This window comes from Pogoniulus pusillus, chromosome 13, assembly GCF_015220805.1.
Source record: "Pogoniulus pusillus isolate bPogPus1 chromosome 13, bPogPus1.pri, whole genome shotgun sequence".
NCBI classification, from domain to species: Eukaryota; Metazoa; Chordata; class Aves; order Piciformes; family Lybiidae; genus Pogoniulus; species Pogoniulus pusillus.
Window position 1 is genome coordinate 25739930 of NC_087276.1, and position 19342 is coordinate 25759271.

The following is a 19342-nucleotide window of genomic DNA, read 5'->3' on the forward strand; positions in this document are numbered from 1 at the left end:
TATTGTAGGAGATGACAGCTTGACTGCAAGATGTTGAATTTATCTACATAAAGCCCTTTGTGAGAGTGCCTAGGAAAGTGAATCTCAGTTACAAAGTAAATTAAACATACTGCATTTGAGCACAGCAGAATTGTGACTGAACACGTCTGGACACGCAAAGGAAAACCAAAACCTGTCATTACGACAACTGTAAGTCTCAAAGGGGCTTCTTTTCATTTTATTGCATTAACCACCATGAGCAGGAGGGAAGAAATTCTCCAAATAGTCACCATTTTCGAGAAAATGAGATTGAAATGAAGTAGATTGTGTCAAATTGACCTCTAAAATTACAGAAAATGGTTGCCTTTGAGTCGCTTATGGCTTATGCGCCTTCTGTAACACCTGGTAAAGTCATTTATGTGTTGGTCTGTTTCACAACACAATAAATCCAACTACATTAAAGAGAGATTCTGTTTTCTAAGTATATCAAATAACATTCATAAGTATACCCATCAGAAAACCAGAAACAACTGTAATGTGATACAGGTACCAGCAGTTTTTCATCTTTGATATATTCATTATTTGAATAGAGCTTCATCACTGTATTCTGCTGGCTTGTGTAACTCCCTAGTATTAATCTTTCTAAAGTTACAACAGGTTTACTCTGTTTATTTTAAACCCTCTCAGGACAGGTAGATTTCCAAGAAGTCATTTTACATATCACTATATTTATACTGTCATCATGAACCTGCCATGTTTGGAGTTCCAGTTTCAATGGGATGGGTCACAAATCTCTCAGTGTACAGACAGATGTTCTGAAGTGACAAATTACTGCATTTTAAGGAGTCTCTGTAGTCACCTACACTTTATATTCTCTTAATCAGCTTAATTGAAGAAGCACAACATATAAACTTCTCTATCTTCAAGATAGTCACTGAGGTCTTATAATTCTGTAGAGCAAAAATAATGCAACACATTTTAGTTTGCAATTGGAGTAATGAACAAACAAATAGTTAAAAACTAAAGGCTGCTGTGAAATTTGTTTCAGATATCTAACAAGCAAGGTCTTTCCATTGTTTTGCATCTGGCAGGGAAATATGTTCACAGTTTGGGACTTGGAATAGCTGATAAGATACTCGATTTAAAGCGTACCAAGGGATTTCTCAAAAGCCAGAGGTCACCGTGTCAAAAGTGCTGCTGCTTCTAGGATCTGTGCAAACCAAACATTGGGTGCTGGTGACTCTGCTCAGGATGCCAAATTAGGTCACAGGACAAGACACTAACTCTGGAAGACCAGCAGCCCCTGATGAAATCACAGCATTAATCTGCCTGCAATGTGAAATAAGGTTGAGCAAACCGCTCTTGAGGGAAGGTTTCTTGAGGTCTGCCCTGTATGTGTGCCTGTACAAGCTATCTCGAGCAATTCCTCTACTACAGTTTTGAGAGGCTTTTGTGTCTGTCTTGTCAGTGAGTTAATAAGATCAACTATGAACTGAGCGACGTGACAAGTGAAGACAAGTTCCAGGAAAGACTGAGACTTTTTTTTTTTTGGAGTGGGGAGGAAGCAAAGAAGAAGAGAAAAAAAAAAAGACAAACCAAGTTGATAACCACTACACTATGCCTGCAGCTGCTTTTCTGCTATGAATCAACTCAGTGCAAACTTTGAACAATACAGCTCCATGGATAAAAGCAGTTTGGGGGGAAATGGGGTGACTGGCAGGAAAGCTGGAACATCACTACTCAGGTATCACAATGGTGAGGAGTCTTATAAAGATACTCAGTTCTTTTGACTTAGCTGGGGGTGGGGGGAAGGTAGATGAAGGCAAAAAAAAAAAAGAGGTCTGTGCAAAGATGTGTAGCAAAATGAATGCACGGCAGGGAACTCCCTGCAGAGCCAAGGCCTTTGCCATTTCTTCTGCACTGATTACCACAAATATGATCTAATACTCATGAAGGCCTTCTGAAAGAAAGGCAAATTTGTGGATCCTAGTTTAAAAATGGGCAGGGAAAGATGAACTGAAGAAATGACAGATGGAAAGAACTAAGAGAAAAAAAATATGTGGAAGGCACAGGAAAAGCAAATAAAGGAAAACTGTGACACATAAAAATCAATAGGGAAGTAACAAGGATTTAAAAGAAAGAGCTGGAGATGATTAAAGAGAAGACATCAGTACTAAGAATTAATCCTCGTATTTCCTCTTGTCCCTCCATTTCTTTAAGTCTTTCTAGCACATCACCTGCCATTATAATTCTGAGCTTTTCTCCTTTAATGCCAAGAAGCCTTGCAAACAGGTTTCAACTGTTTACATCTCCCATCTCTTTCGTGGTTGCTCACTTTCAGTTTTTTATTCCTTCAGACTCTGTCCTTCACTTATTTTTATTAGGGAGAACTGACTGACAATTAATTCAGCACCCTTATCATATTTGTACCAGCCAGATACTCTCCAGGGTGCCAAGTAGGAACAATTATGCTCTCCATGAGGGTAAACCTACCATTTTTGGTGTGACAAGAACACGTTATTAAAGAAGGGAAAATTCACAGGCTCACAGGATGTCAGGGGTTGGAAGGGACCCAAAGAGATCATCAAGTCCAAACTCCCTGCCAGAACAGGACCATATAATCTAGCTCAGGTCACAGAGGAACACATCCAGACAAGCCTTGAAAGTCTCCAGAGAAGGAGACTTCCCAAGAGGTTTTAAATCACAGTAAAAAATTGGTTGAAATAGTAAATCACCAAAAAATTTATTGGAAGTTCTGTGTATTTTTTTCTCCCTCAGCAGCATAATTCTGTGCCACTACTTGATAATGAATCTGACTACAACGCAAACACTTACAGTGATTAAAGCATGTAGATGAAAAGTCTCCCTAATCTAAGAGGCATTTTTGACATGAAATTTTCTGCACCCAGTATTGAAGGGGGAAAAAAAAAAGCATCAACACATCTCAGAAGTCTCATTTCTTTGTCACCAGACTGTTGAACACTTCCAATGGCTATTTGGATAAATTAAAGGCAAGTTTTAACTCACAGTTCTGAAGACAAATCTTATATTCCCTGCTCCTGTAAAACAATGGTGTGACTCTCTGTGCTCCCTGTTTAGTGATTCTGATTATACATCAGAGCTGTATGCAGAAACAAACAGCAGTCAGATAAAATCAATGCAGCAACAAGATGCCCTTTCCGAATGAAAAGCATCTCAACTCGTTTGCCATGCAAACAATCGTTGAGTGGTACTTTTTCCTCAATGTCTATTTATGATGCAAGCCCAAATGAAAAAATCAATGGCCTTCAGAAGGAGCATCAGTGTCTCTTTGTAACCACAGCAAACGGCCCGTTCTTGTTCCTTATCACAGCCATGCCACTCTTATAAAGCTTAGAAAACACACTTCCAACAACGTCACTCAGAAGAGGAAACCTCTTCAATGATCCTTCACTAGCAAAGAGGCTATAAAGCCCTTAACAAACAGTTCTTATGTTCTGCCTACAGGTTCAGAATATCACCCAGGATATTGATTAGTTTCTTGTATCAGAAAGCAGAAAGTTAAAAAAAGATGTAGCACATTGGATTCTAGCAGTGTCAGAGTTTGGGTTTGTACTTTAAAGCGGGATTCCAAGCTGGAGCATACAGTTAATCCTTATTTCTCATGAAGAGTAACTTTATCTAGATCAAATGAAAGGGCAGGAATAAAGTTGTGCAGGATGTTTCACTAACTAAATTTGTCCAAAAATGTCTTGCATCTGGGGCTTAATCATAGAATTAACCAGGTTGGAAGAGACCTCCAAGATCATCCAGTCCAACCTAGCACCCAGATCTAGCCAATCAACTAGACCATGGCACTAAGTGCCCCATTCGGGCTTTGCTTGAACATCTCTAAGGATGGTGACTCCACCACCTCCCTGGGCAGCCCATTCCAATGCCAATCACTCTCTCTGCCAACAACTTCCTCCTAACATCCAGCCTAGACCTCCCCTGGCACAACTTGAGACTAGGTCCCCTTGTTCTGTTGCTGCTTGCCTGGGAGAAGAGACCAACCCCACCTGGCTACAACCTCCCTACAGATAGCTGTAGACAGCAGAGAGGTCACCCCTGAGCCTCCTCTTCTCCAGGCTAAACACCCCCAGCTCCTTCAGCCTCTCCTCACAAGGTTTGACAGAAGATACAGAACATACATACTTGGCTCTGATGGTCATCATTTTCTGTAGGACATCATGCTGATCCTGACTGCATTTGTAAATGAATGGTGTAAGCCAATCCATTTTATCTCTAGAGTCATTACCTACTTAAGACTCTTCAGAAAACTACTGAGAGTGTTGCTAAGATTAAACCCAGAACAATTTCCTATCATTTTCAGCATCAGTATAGAGTGCAAAATCACTGAATGAAGGGTTAATTTGCACTAGCAGAGAAAGCCAAATAAAAGATGACACTTGGGCTATGAGCCCACCTTCAGGCTGGGGGAAAAAAGCAGTATATATTTTCTTATAGCCCTAAGAAGAGCTTCCAACTGAAACATCTCATCTAATCTTATTGTTTATTTATAATCTGCATTTATTATCCCCTCTGCTTTTATTTTGCAGCTCACATCCTCCCACAGAACGCTATTTATCTCCAGATGTTAATTCTTTTTGCTCAGTGTCTTCTGGATCTAAAGCCTTTTTCTTGCCAGGATTTGGTAGTGATAACCTTTTCTATCCTGACTGTAAGCTGACTCCTTGCAGGAACATGAAGTGATGACACTTAGTGGAGTTAGGTGTCATGCCAGCACATGCTACGGAACTTTTCCGTACGAGACTTTGCAAATGTTCTTCACAGCAGCATTCTGCCTGGCAAGTGAAATGAAAAATTTACAGCGTGTTCCGCTCCTTTCCTCACTCTTGTCTAAGTATGTTCCCAAGCAGACTCGACTTAATGTTTTATGAAATTGAATTTTGACTGCTGTAATTCCAGATACTTAATTGCAATTACAAGCGCTGTTTTCAAAGGAACTGCAATTCAGCACAGCCACATGGTTCAAAAGGTTTCCTACTCAAGAAAATAGTTGTGGTTACTTTTCCCAGAAATGCTTGCCCAATGAGATCACAGAATCAGCCAGGTTGGAACAGACCTCCAAGATCATCCAGCCCTAGCCAATCAACCAGACCATGGCACTAAATGCCTCAGCCAGGCTTTTCTTCAACACCTCTAGGGATGGTGACTCCACCACCTCCCTGGGCAGCCCATTCCAATGCCAATCACTCTCTCTGGCAACAACTTCCTCCTAACATCCAGCCTAGACCTCCCCTGGCACAACTTGAGACTGTGTCCCCTTGTTCTATTGCTGCTTGCCTGGGAGAAGAGACCAACCCCACCTGGCTACAGCCTCTCTTCAGGTAGTTGTAGACAGCAATGAGGTCATCCCTGCTGTTTACCATAGAAGGTAATCACCAGGCATGGAAGTGTCAGACTCAGAAAGTCTTTTATAAGGAAAATGGCATTTTTGTGTAGTTTTCTGTTTTCACCACCTCCAAGGAGGTTTCAATGGTCAGCAGTTCCACAGCTGACATCCAAATAACCCAGGAACCTGCTAAGGTTTGGAAACTCTGCAACAGAGGGAGAAACTGATGAACTGTGTTTTAACCCAAGAAAATGTTCCATGCTAAACATGACTATTTAGTGCTATTAGTGTTACTATGGACTGATGCATGGCTAAACCCCATCTCAAGTGGAATGTCTTTATAACATATTAAACCTTAACCAGCTCAATGCAGTAATGACAGGGCAGATTGTGAAAACGCTTCAGCAGCAAACTGTAGAGTGAAAGAGTTCAGGACTTTTCCTCCACTTGTATTAGTAAAGGCTTAGAATTTTTGCCAATGCAGTAAATTCCGTTAAAGATTTAAAGACTTTCCTGTATCAGCAAAAGCCATGAATAGCTCTATCACTAATATCTGCATAGAGACAGATGAAATCTATCTACAGGGAAAAAAGGTAGGTTTTTAGTGGTTAAAGGACAATTTATTTCAGGATAGAGATATAAGCATTCCCATATTACTAACACTGCTGCCAGCATAACTCCCAGGAAACCTCTTCTAACTGAGCTCTTTGTGAAAGAGCCTAGAAGATGAAACAAGTAAGAGAAACATACATTGCCCTCTTTCCAAATCGAGTTTAGAGTCAGATGAGCAACCTGGAAAGCAACACAAAAAGTTTTTAGTCATTTTTTTCCTCCCAGGACTCTTGGGCTCAAACTCTCTTCCTCTAGCAGAGAAAGTGCTACCTCTTGATTATTAAAAAAATCACTGAGCAACTTGTTTCTTTCTTTCTTTTCTGTAAAGAGCCTCCATTTTTCAATCAAATATTACCCCTTGAGTCCTGTATCCAGTTCTGGGCCCCTCAAGTCAAGAGAGATGTTGAGATACTGGAACATGTCCAGAGAAGGGCAACAAAGCTGGTGAGGGGCCTGGAACACAAACCCTACGAGGAGAAGCTGAGGGAGCTGGGGGTGTGCAGCCTGCAGAAGAGGAGGCTCAGGGATGACCTCATTGCTGTCTACAACTACCTGAAGGGAGGCTGTAGCCAGGTGGGGTTGGTCTCTTCTGCCAGGCAAGCAGCAACAGAACAAGGGGACACAGTCTCAAGTTGTGCCAGGGGAAGAATAGGCTGGATGTCAGGAGGAGGTTCCTTACAGAGAGAGTGATTGGCATTGGAATGGGCTGCCCAGGGAGATGGTCAAGTCACCATCCCTAGAGGTGTTGAAGCAAAGCCTGGATGAGGCACTTAGTGCCATGGTCTAGTTGACTGGCTAGAGCTGGGTGCTAGGTTGGACTGGATTATCTTGGAGGTCTCTTCCAACCTGGTTGATTCTATGATACTAATCTTCACTAGGAAAGATATTTTCATAGACCTCTGTTGTCATATTGAAATTGTTCCCTGTCTAATATTAAATTTCACCCAATTTTTTTTACTAAGGCTACATTTTTTAAGAAAAAAATCATAATGTTGTGAGCATCCTACCCTCTTGCTTTCTGAAGGCACCAAGTACCCAGTTCTTAGTTGTCTATAATGCTGCTTATGTAACCTGCTAAAGAATCACATGTACAATTACATAAAGCTGTGTATTAATTTACAGCTTTTTATTCCATATTGTAAATATAACTGTACTTCCATGTGCTATTGTACTGCGAAGAATCAAGTTACTATTCTAAGAACAGAAATAAATAGTACATTTCTGGAGGCAGACAACAGCAGCAGGTTGGAAAGACAGTTACTTAAACTCATGTGCAGCAAGTCTGTGACCAGACACTGAAACAACTGGGAAGGAATGAATCCCCCAGCACACCTAATCCAAGAACTCCAGATGCTGGAGGAGAAGGGAAAAGAGCTGCATGCTTTCCCTAAAGAACACCACATTTTGCTAGTGGCAAGACAGAACATCAGCCTTGATGGACCATTACTCTGAGCCAACAGGGCATTTCTTATGTACTAATGGAAAAACCTATCTTTGCTAAAAGCCAATTAGACAGATATTATCATCAGGTTAGGACAAACCGCAGACGGAGACTCAAAGTTAGTAGCAGTTAGAGAAATGTAACCCATGTTAATTGGGTGCTAATTATATGTGCAATTATCTTGGATTAGACTAAGCAGTAAGCCACCATGTTAAGGTAGTGTTCTGTGGAAGTCTGCAGTTTAAAATCTGAACAAAAATGGGTAGATCCATTTAGATATGTTTTTCTTTAGTTTTTCACACTGCATGATTTAAGTTCATGTACAAAACATCCCTCCCACAACCTGTATGTCAAGGACAACTATAGTGAACATGCAGAGGTGGAGATCTAGTCTCTTTCTACCTTGGGGGGTTGCAGTGTACGAAGTAGTAATGCTGAGGGGAATTCCCAAGGTGCATAGGCAGATGGGATACTCATCCTACTTCAGGTATCATAGAAACAACCAGGTTGGAAAAGACCTCCAAGATCATCCAGGCCAACCTAGCACCCAGTTCTATCCAGTCAACTAGACCACTAAGTGCCTCATCCAGGCCTTTCTTGAACACCTCCAGGGACAGCAACTCCACCACCTCCCTGGGCAGCCCATTCCAATGCCAATCATTCTCTCTGACAACAACTTCCTCCTAATATCCAGCCTAGACCTCTCCCCCAGCACTACTTGAGACTGTGTCCCCTTGTTCTGTTGCTGGTTGCATGGCAGAAGAGACCAACCCCACCTAGCTACAGCCTCCCTTCAGGTAGTTGTAGACAGCAATGAGGTCACCCTTGAGCCTCCTCTTCTGCAGGCTGCACACCCCCAGCTCCTTCAGCCTCTTCTCACAAGGCTGTGTTCCAGGACTCTCACCAGCTTTGTCGCCCTTCTCTGGGCACATTCCAGCACCTCAACATCTCTCTTGAACTGAGGAGCCCAGAACTGGACACAATACTCCAGGTGTGGCCTTGAGTACCATTTTACAGAACTATCTGAAATACATCCTAAAATTACTAACTCATCATTCAGAAAGGAGGAGTAAGTTCTTTGAAACAAAAGGGTCAAACTTTCACGATGCCTACAGTTGTGCAAACACAGCTTCAGCAAGAGCACAGAACACCAGAAGCCTTATGAAAGCAGCTGAGGTCCTGAAGTTGCATAGTAACACAATCTGCATTCCATGGTATGCATCTAAGCAAGAGAACTTCTGAAAACCACCTACAAAGGTAAGATACTGATTTATGCAGTAAATAATGAAACCTACAGTCTGTTGCAAATGAGAGAAAATGGAAGGAACAGCAAAAAGAGTGAAGAAAGGGGAAAAAAAGCCCACTTCATATTTCTACTGTTCACAGCTTTGCTTTTCTAGTCTGAATCATTTCATTGAAGTCAGTTTAAAGGACAATATTTTCTCACCTTTGTCCTAACTAAATTTCCATGCCTAACAATTTGAGTGGGCTTTCACCTGTGAAAATATTATCCTTTACACATCTTATTGCTATTTATGTTATTTTTTTTTCTTAAATTGAAATAGAAAAAAAAAACTGGTACAGATTGACCTGATATACTGGAATTAAAGCTCCATATGTCAATTTAACAACTTTTTCACAAGTTTCATTGATCTGTCTTTGTATGAGGAAAAAAAAGAAAAGATGTAAAGGCTTTATTAATCCTTAGATGATAGAATATGGCATTATCATAACAGGGGAGGAAAAAAGCCCAAACAACCAGTTACTGAGCTGTTTAATGCTACAGAAAAGGCAAACAAGAAATAGATGTTTCAAAGAGGTATTAATGCTAACCATTTCTGACAACACTTTCAAACAGTTTCTTCCTCAGTCCTGCTTCACCGGTAAGGCAATGAGAGAAGCAATGAATCCAAGTGCTGTAGCTTCAAGACTCACATTGCCTAATTGGTCAGAGGAAAACCCACATAATAAGTTGCTAAAAAACAATGTGATTACTGTTTTCTTTCCTAGAACATTATCATCTTAGAGTTGGGCCAAAGGAGGCTTACAGGGAGGTAATTTACCTGGTACAGCCCTGGTCCAGCAGGGAGAAAAAAAACACATGGAGTGACAGTAACATGTGCTCTGGTCCCAGCACAAGAGCAAACATCAGGCAAGAGTCAGGAAAAAAGGAGAGAAAAATTACTTCAGCCCTTCTACATTATTTCCAGAGTCTATCTCATTCCCTGAATCTGCATATGCAGAAACAAAACTCAGGCAGAAAGAAATCAGTAAATGACACTCTAAAGAATTAAAGCAGAGAGAATTTACCCATTTTTTTTTGTTGCTACAGTGCCAAGAGTGCCATGCAGCTACTCTGCCCAGGACTGATGTCCTCTAATGAGACTGCCATTTGAGACAGTCTCTTGCGTGGCTTTTTTAAGCTTGGAATTATACTGGCAGTCATAAACCTGTGGATTTTACCAGACATTGAAGGATTGTTTTGAAGACTAATGTTGGTAGAGAACCACCAATCCGCTGGGTTCTTTAACACACTTATAATACATCACCAAGTACATCTTCTATGTGATCCATACAGTTGTGGGGGTTCTGACTATGGAAGCAGATGGATGGATAGGATTTGTTCTAAATATAGAACATCTACATCTATCCTAAATCATAGAATGCTTTGGGTTGTGCCTCAGTCCTAGTTTAAATTTCCCCGGGACTGAAATCTAGTTAATAGAACCAACAACAACTTATAGGATGCCTTTCCCTCTTTCCTTTTTTTTTTCCCCAAAGAAAGGAAATTGGATGTAGAGAGGAAAAAGTAAAACACACACAAATAGTCTCACTTCGATTTGGAAGTTAAAAGAGAAAACTTTAACAATAAATAAAAGGTATTGGAGGTAGAGGAGTCACAAGCAGGTATAGGGAAGGGAAAACCAGACACAAAGTATCCATCTACAACCAGACTGATGGCAATGGGTTCATCCAGCCTGCAGACTGATGGCCACAGGGTAAAACAAAGAGCAGCAGGAAGAGGAGGGTGGTGCTGGCAGGCAGGGAAGCAGGGCAAGAGAGAACAAAACAGAAAGTTCCTCTGTTTTTATAGAGGGCTAGACAGGAGGGGAGAGTGGGCTAACCACTACACCTGGAGTAAGGTTTGGATGCACCCCCAGGGAGCAGTCAGGAGGACCTGGGGTCAGGGTCAAGACCAATCCCCCAGGAGGGTTAAATCTTTTACAGGTTGGAAAGCACCTGTAAAGGTCATCCAGTCCAACCCCTCTGCAGTGAGCAAGGGCATCTTCAAATATTTCCAGGGATAGCAATGTCCCACTTGAGTGGTCATAACTCTAAGTAAATATCTCTAGTTTGCACCCAACAACAGATCCACACTTGATTTAGTTCAAATTTGCCGCAGCTACACTTTAAAGCTTTTGCATTATCCAGCAGCTTGAAATGGAGTGAGATATTAGTTACATCAAAAAGTTCTCCTTCATCAGAGCCACCAGTTTGCAATTTATATGGAGGAAGCATCTCCTCACATAATTCAGTGGCACATCAGTGAGGACTGTAACAGCTTGTGATTCTCAGGCCATTTTTGTGGAACAGTCGAAATACAGCAAAGTAGGTCAGCACCATCCCCCCATAATGTTTAGGAGTAAGTTCTCTAAGAGGAAGCTCAAACGCTAGATCAAAGGCACACCTAGGCTAACAGACTCAAGGAGCCCTCCAGGATGAGCTTCCTTAGGAAAAACTCTTGTTAGGTTCTGCAGGAGCTGAAAGCCTGCACAAATGAAACAGTAGCATTTCCTTCTTGTTGTACTTCACAGCTCCTTGAAACACGCTGTTATACTCTCCAAAGACTGTAATTGAAAGTTATAAGTTATAAAAACTGATTTATTCTGGCTGAAGGACAATTTAAAATGATCAGAACTAACTGAAATTTAAAGTTTAAAAACCACATCAATAGTTCTATCCTCAACATTTATTTAGAAGAGGTTTCGAACAGAGCAATATGATATAATTTTAGAACTGATTCAACAGTTGTTTTTACTCCCTCAGAGAACAGTTATTGCCTGTCATATAATTAAGTGAATATGCTGGTGACAGAATACACAAAGCAGCAGGGAGCAGAGGAATATACTGAAGCTTCTTGCAGCCTATGAGATGTTGGGCTCACCACAGTAAGAAAAACCTGGCTAATACCTCAGGAAAAGAGAGCTAAAAGACATGGTCAGAAAAATAAGACATTGTCAGGGAAACACTCCAGCAGTAGATTTCGTATTGGGTGTGAATGAATCCAGACGATGCTCAATGAATCTTGTGACATGTTACAAAACATACTGTAACACTTTATCAATTTTAAATAAGTATTTATGTGAGATAAGTCACTTAAAAGTAATAATATACCTTGAACAGCTACATCAAATGAATGGAAGGTGTTTGTGGAGCCTCAATCCACACTAAGACGGTGCAAGCAAGAATTCATCTACTCAAATCAGGCTGTTGTACATGCATAGCTGTAGACATCTTGGATATTCTTTGTCTTTCAGTTATGAGACTCTTTAAACAATAGTTATGTCATATATATTAACATACATTATTATTGTATCATGCATATCCTCTTATCTCTATATATGAAACCCTCTGAAAAAGGAATTAAAAGCTTCTTCCTCATCTCAGGAACAAAGTGGACAGGAATTTACAGACTGTTGACTTTGGCTTCTGAAAGAGATGCCCTTAAAAGTTACTGCTCTACAGATTCAGATTCCTCAGCACAAGACAGGAACCTTCCCTATGAGATACAAAACTGGCTTTGGCACACCACATTTTGGACACCATAGCAGCCAGCGATGCTTCCAAGAATATTTCTTAGCCTATCTCAACTCCCTGGCCTGGTGACACCACATTCTGTTCTTAAGCAATGCCATCAGAGACCACTCAGACTAAAACCACACATGTTAGACTGAAATATGTCAGTAAAAAAAGAAATTTAAAGAAAATAACTTATTAGGACTTTTTCCACAGATGTGGGTGAAACTTGGCTTCATTACATTAAAATAATATAGTCAATATTCAGCTTACTCAGACAACCACACTGTACATCATTTCTTTTTTCTTATCTTCATATATGACAAAAGGCATCTGAGGCCAAAACCCAGACTGCTTTTGAGGAGGGGAACTGATCCTCAGGGAAATACTACCTTCCATCAAAATTTTCCACAGTCTATGTGATAAGAGGTTGCTTGCCTTAAACACTGAGTGTGGACATATATATCATGTTACTGGCCTGAACTCAGTCTATGAAAATTGTGAAGGATGTACCAGGAGCTCAGATTGCACATTGGTCGACTTCTGGCAGAAATGCTTCCCTGAACACCAAGTGAGCTCTAACCAAGATTCATGAGCACTATGGAAAACAGTTCCTGAAAGGAACTAAAAGAAGAAAACTCAAAGTAACATCAAGACAATTCATCACAACAACTGACATCCAGGTTAGAAGGATAGCACTGCTCTGTTAGCACTGCTTGTTCCCTTCCTTTCTGGCCATTTCATCTATTTAAGTCTCTGAAATCCAGGACAAGTTTCTTCCTGTAGCAGAGGACACGATTTGAACAAGTGGTCTGCTCAGTAGGGTCAATCAATACAACTGCCAGAGCTGCTGGCAGCCCTGTGACTGCAGGCTGAGCAAGACAAGGGAATGGCTGTGCCCACATGCATTTATAGGAGCCATAGAGAAGGTAGGTACAGAGCCAGCTGCAGGTATTTCACACTGTCTTCCACTTCAGGGCCACTTCCCAGGGGATATTTTTCCCATGGTGATTTCACTATGACATTATTTACTGCCATATTCTGTAAATACATATATTGACTTTTTTTAATCAACTGTGGAAAGTTCTGGAAACGGTTCATGAGAGAAGAAAAAGCTTCCAGAAGCTTAGACTAAACTAAATGAAATTATTTATTGCCATATTCTCTAAATAAATATATTGAATTGCTTTAGGTTTTTATATCAACTTTTGAAAATTCTGAAAACATTTAATGAAGAAAGAAAAAGCTTGGACAAAAAGAAATTAAATTATATTTCATTAGAGAATATGGCAATAAATATTCAATTGTTTGGGGGTTTTATTAATCAACTGTTGAAAATTCTGGAAACATTTCATAAGGGATTAAAAAAACTTCCAGAAGCTTAGACTAAAATAAAGGAAATTATTTATTGCCATATTCTCTAAATAAATATATTGAATTGTTTTGAAGTTTGTTTTAATCAACTGTGGAAAGTTCTGGAGACATTTCATGAGGGGAAAACAAAAAGCTTCCAGAAACTTAAACTAAAACAAATGAAATTATTTATTGCTATATCCTATACATAAATACACTGAATTGTTTTGATTTTTTTAAATCAACTGGTTGAAAATTCTGGAAACATTTAATGAAAAAAGAAAAAGCTTCCAGAAGCTTAAACAAAAATAAATTCAATTATATTTATTTAGAGAATATGACAATAAATATTGAATTGTTTTGGGGTTTTATTAATCAACTGTTGAAAATTCTCGGAACATTTCATGAGGGATAAAAAAAAACTTCCAGAAGCTCAGAATAAAATAAATGAAAGTATTTATTGCCATATTCTCTAAATAAATATATTTGATTGTTTTGAGGTTTTTAAATCGACTGTGGAAAGTTCTGGAAACATTTCACTGGGGGGGGGGGGGAAGCTTCCTGAAGCTCCGACTAAAATAAATGAAAGTATTTATTGCCATATTCTCTAAATAAATATATTGAATTGTTTTGTTTTTTTTAATCAACTGTGGAAAGTTCTGGAGATGTTTAATGAAAAAGAAAAACCTTCCAGAAGCTTAAACTAAATTAAATTATTTATTGCCATATTCCCCAAATAATTATATTGAATTGTTTTGGGTTTTTTTTAAAATCAACTGTGTAAAGTTCTGGTAGCTTCCCTCCTCCCCCCCCCCCCCCCCCCCCCCCCCAAATGTTTCCAGAAGCTTGGACTTAAGTAAATGAAATTATTTATTGCCATATTCTCCAAATAAATATATTAATTTGGTTTGGTGTTGTTTTAATCAACTGCTGAAAATTCTGGAGACTTTTCATAAGGGGGGAAAAAAAAGCTTCCAGAAGCTTAGACTAAAATAAATGAAATTATATTTATTTAGAAAATATGGCAATAAACATTGAATTGGTTTGGGGTTTTACTAATCAGCTGTTGAAAACTCTGGAAACATTTGATGAGGGATAAAAAAAAGCTTCCAGAAGCTTAGACTAAAATAAAGGAAATTATTTATTGCCATATTCTCTAAATAAATATATTGAATTGTTTTGAGGTTTGTTTTAATCAACTATGGAAAGTTCTGGAGACATTTCATGAGGGGAAAACAAAAAGCTTCCAGAAACTTAAACTAAAACAAATGAAATTATTTATTGCTATATTCTGTACATAAATACACTGAATTGTTTTGATTTTTTTAAATCAACTGGTTGAAAATTCTGGAAACATTTAATGAAAACAGAAAAAGCTTCCAGAAGCTTAAACAAAAATAAATTAAATTACATTTATTTAGAGAATATGGCAATAAATATTGAATTGTTTTGGGGTTTTATTAATCAACTGTTGAAAATTCTGGGAACATTTCATGAGGGATAAAAAAAAAAGCTTCCAGAAGCTTAGAATAAAATAAATGAAATTATATTTACTTAGAGAATATGGCAATAAATATTGAATTGTTTTGGGGTATTATTAATCAACTGTTGAAAATTCTGGAAACATTTCATGAAGGATTAAAAAAAAGCTTCCAGAAGCTCAGACTAAAATAAAGGAAATTATTTATTGCCATAGTCTCTAAATAAATATATTGAATTGTTTTGTTTTTTTAAACCAACTATGGAAAGTTCTGGAAAGCATTTCATAAGGGAGGGGAAAAAAAAAAAAACAACTTCCAGAAGCTTAGACTAAAATAAATGAAATTATATTTATTTAGAGAAAATTAATTGTTCTGGGGTTTTATTAATCAACTGTGGAAAGTTCTGGAAACATTTCATAAGGGGGGGGGGGGGGAAGCTTCCAGAAGCTTAGACTAAACTTAGTTAAATTATTTATTACCATATTCTCTAAATAAATATATTGAATTGTTTTGGGTATTTTTTTTTTATTCAACTGTTGAAAATTCTGGAGACCTTCAATGAAAAAAGCAAAAGCTTCCAGAAGCTTAGACTAAACTAAATTAAATTAATTATTGCCATATTCTATACATAAATATATTGAATTGTTTTGGGTTTTTTTTAATCAACTGTTGAAAACTCTGGAGATATTTAATGAAAAAAGAAAAAACTTCCAGAAGCTCAGACTACAACGGAAGAAGCTGAAAATGCAACCCCAGCAGAAAAGTTAGCACGTGAGCAAAGTTCATAACAGACTAATCACTTTTCAAGGAGGGAAGCAATTCTTTATGGTCCTGCCAGGGGAGATAAGCACTGGCACAGAATGCTAAACTCTGACACTGATCTAATTGGGCCACCAAAGTCATTGCCACTCTCTGTGTGTGGCCACATCCTACTGGTGAGGTAGCTGGAAACAAGAATTTATTTTGAAGCAACATATGGCTTATGACAGAAATTAGACTCACAGAATCATTTCAGTCAGAAAAGACCTTTCAAATCATCGAGTCCAACTGTCAACCCAACACCACCATAGCCATTAAAGCACATCCCAGTCACCACGTCTATATGCTTTTTAAACACCTCCAGGGACGGTGACTCCACCACCTCCCTGACCACTCATTCAACCGAGAAATTCCAACCTCAGCCTCCCGTGGTGCAATTTGAGACCACTGCTTCTTGTCCTATCATTACTTAGCAAGGAAAAGAGACCATCACTTACCTCACTACAGCATCCTTTCAGGTAGTTGCAGAACGCAGTAAGGCAGAGGATTGTAGAAAGCCTCCTCTTCTCACCCCAGCTCCCTCAGCCACATCTCAGAAGACCTTTTCTCCTGCCCCTTCACCAGCTTTATTTCCCTCCTCTGCACATGCTCCAGCTGCTCATTGTCCTTCTTGCATTGAATTCAGGTGTGCTTCCCTGGAGGTGAGCTGCACTTCTATCACCTGGGATGAATTCTACTAATTTCACCTGTCACTCACTGATGCAATGCTCCACACATGAGAACACTTTTCTGGAAGCTTCCAGTTACCACAGAATTTTTCTTAGGGATTTTTTTTCCCCCACCCTGAAGCACTGATTAAAGATAATCACGGAAATAAAACTATGGCTACTAATTGTTGAAGTTGTAAAGGAATATATTGAGATGATTATCAACTTAATGAAGCTGGCATTGAAATGCATATTCCTGATCTGCTTACTCTGTGTACTGTGTCTCCTAACTGGATAATACACTGTGTTTTTACTCAGCCTCTGTAAATAACAGACTGATCTCTCTTGTTTGCAAATGACAGCAAACACAGTTCCAGGAAAAAATAATAAACCAAACAAGCACAACATGCACTGCAAGTATCAACCATTTCAGTCACAGCAAAAATAAGCTTTATAGAAAAATGCTCGATGCCAATTTGTAATTACAAAGGTAGTTCTGAGCTATATGCTAACTGAAAACAAAACAAGGTGTAAATTCACAGCTTCACAGGATGTTAGGGGTTGGAAAGGACTCGAGATCATCGAGTCCAACCCCCCTGCCAGAGCAGGACAATACTATCTAGCACAGATCACAGAGAAACACATCCAGGCCTTGAAAGGCTCCAGAGAAGGAGACCCCACAACCTCCCTGGGGAGTCTGTTGCAGTGCTCTGGGACCCTTACAGTAAAGAAGTTCCCCCTTGTGTTGAGGCAGAACCTCTTTTGCTGTAATTTACACCCATTGCTCTTTGTCCTATCCCAGGGAGCAGTGAGCAGAGCCTGACCCCTCACTCCTAGCCAGCCTTCAGATACTTGCTTATCACATCTCCTCTAAGTCTTCTCTTCTCCAGACTAAGCAGCCCCAGGTCCCTCAACCTCTCCTCATCAGGCAGTGCCCTCCAGTCCCCTCATCATCCTCATAGCACTCCACTGGACCCTCTCCAGCAGATCCCTGTCCCTCTTAAACTGAGGAGTCCAAAACTGAACACAGTATTCAAGATAAGGTCACACCAGGAACATGTCCTTTTTGTTTTCTGTAAAGTGGAAATCCACACAGACTGATTTACAAAGCTAAGTTTTGCACACTTTCTGGGAGTTAAAGCAGTCCTCCCTTCCTCTCATTGCAGTAAAAGTTACTGTCCCTGAACAAGTTTTTTCAATGCATCTGTTCTTGTTGTGTCTTTATTTACTGTGTGTACTGAGAATAACCTTTTCCCACTGAATGTGCAGGGAGAGGAAACTGGTTGGTTCGGACTTCCTACCACCCAACTACCACCCTACTACCCTTCAAAACTTGGCTTATGAGCATCCTTTTTTTTACTTCCTCTATATATTCCATCTTCAATTCTCAGTTCTCTAACATGAATCCTCCTTCCTCTGGAAAATCTGCAGCACGCATACACTAGTTTGAGGCTTACTGGAATATTTTAATGAGATAAATTGGATTATAAGCTGTAAAAAGGAAACAATGTTGATGTCTGCTGCACTCATAGGCTTGCTGAGATGTATAAAAGCAAGTACACAAACATAGATAAAGCAGTGTGTGTATCTCTGTCTCTTGGAGTTTGTGTTTCTCCCCAGACTTCTTCTGTGTAACTAACACTTCTGCTTCTAGCCCCCCTGGCTGATCCTCCAAACTCACCTTTCACAAGAGGCAAACTCTGGGATAAGGTAGAGGGGTAGAAAAAAGGCAGAAGGGTGGTTGGGAGCCACTCCTGGGGACTCTAGTTTCTGGGAGGGCTGTTATGTTTCTGTGCTATTTTTAACTTGTATATTTCTGTATAGATCTGTATATATTTGTAACATACCTTAAATATCTGCTTGTATATTGTGCTAAGCTGCAAATATAAAGCTTTATTCCTTAACTTCCAGCAAGTTGAGTCTAGTCTGGGATATTTAATAAGAGTAAGGGGGGACAGGGAGCTCCCAAACCATCACAACACATTATAAACCACCTTGCAAGAAGACACAATGAAAGAGCAGAGCTCTAGATCTAAAATACTATTGGAAGGTCCAGTGTGAATATAAAACATTTAAGGGTGCTTCCTGCAGCTGATCAGAAGGCTATGATCTTACATGGACATAGCCAGGCTGGTTACTTCCAAGTTGTGCCATGATGAGTAAACTAAGCATCACAGGCTGTGTTTTAAACATACTGAAGGTAGCATTCTGGTACAAATCTCATTAACAAATAGAGATGGCTAAAAAAACCTAATGCTGTTCTTAATTTCTACAGTGCATACAGAAGAAATTAACTCTTGGGTTCCACAGATGATCAGCCTGTAGGAGTCCTTGGCATAACTTTAAATTTACTAACATTCTAAATGCTGTACACACATTAACTAATTAATCTCAGAAAACATGAAGTAGATTTGTAAGTATTAGCATACTCCCCGAAGCATGAGATTTCATTACCTTTACCATTATTCTAGCTTTCATAAAGATGAGTGTTAACAGTAATACAGAATGATCCAAAGGGGAAAAAAATGAGGTAGTTAACCTAGAGCACTTGATTTTAAAACCTTCCAGGAGCTCCAACATTCCAAAGCTCAAGTGCAAACACACAAATAAACATTTCTGCAAGTCTACTGAACATATCACTGCTGCAAGTAGTGGCCAAAACCAAAACCAACCCAAACAAAACCAAAACACAGACATCTCCCATATGTCTTTCATGATTCAAATATCATGCTCAATAAAGCTTTTCTAATGCCACTGTAAATGGCTGCAAAGTCTGTTCCAACTGCCAGGGAAATAACTAAACTGCAGAATGTACAAGACATGGTACAGTTGTCTTTCC

General features: G+C 39.4%; 1 protein-coding gene and 1 long non-coding RNA gene across 9 annotated transcripts in view; both read right to left on the reverse strand.

The window, feature by feature from the left end:
- Positions 1 to 19342, reverse strand: part of SDK1 (sidekick cell adhesion molecule 1) — a 510565-nt gene that overhangs the window by 309510 nt on the left and 181713 nt on the right. The gene's annotated exons all lie outside the window — the stretch shown is intronic.
- Positions 6006 to 16384, reverse strand: LOC135180855 (uncharacterized). Of its 2 annotated transcripts, none has more exons than XR_010304582.1 (3): positions 16294 to 16384; positions 9240 to 9346; positions 6006 to 6145 (listed from the first exon to the last, which is right to left on the reverse strand). It is a non-coding gene; the product is annotated as an uncharacterized LOC135180855 (long non-coding RNA). The 2 variants fall into 2 exon arrangements; XR_010304581.1 differs by lacking the exon at positions 16294 to 16384 and adding an exon at positions 9470 to 9530.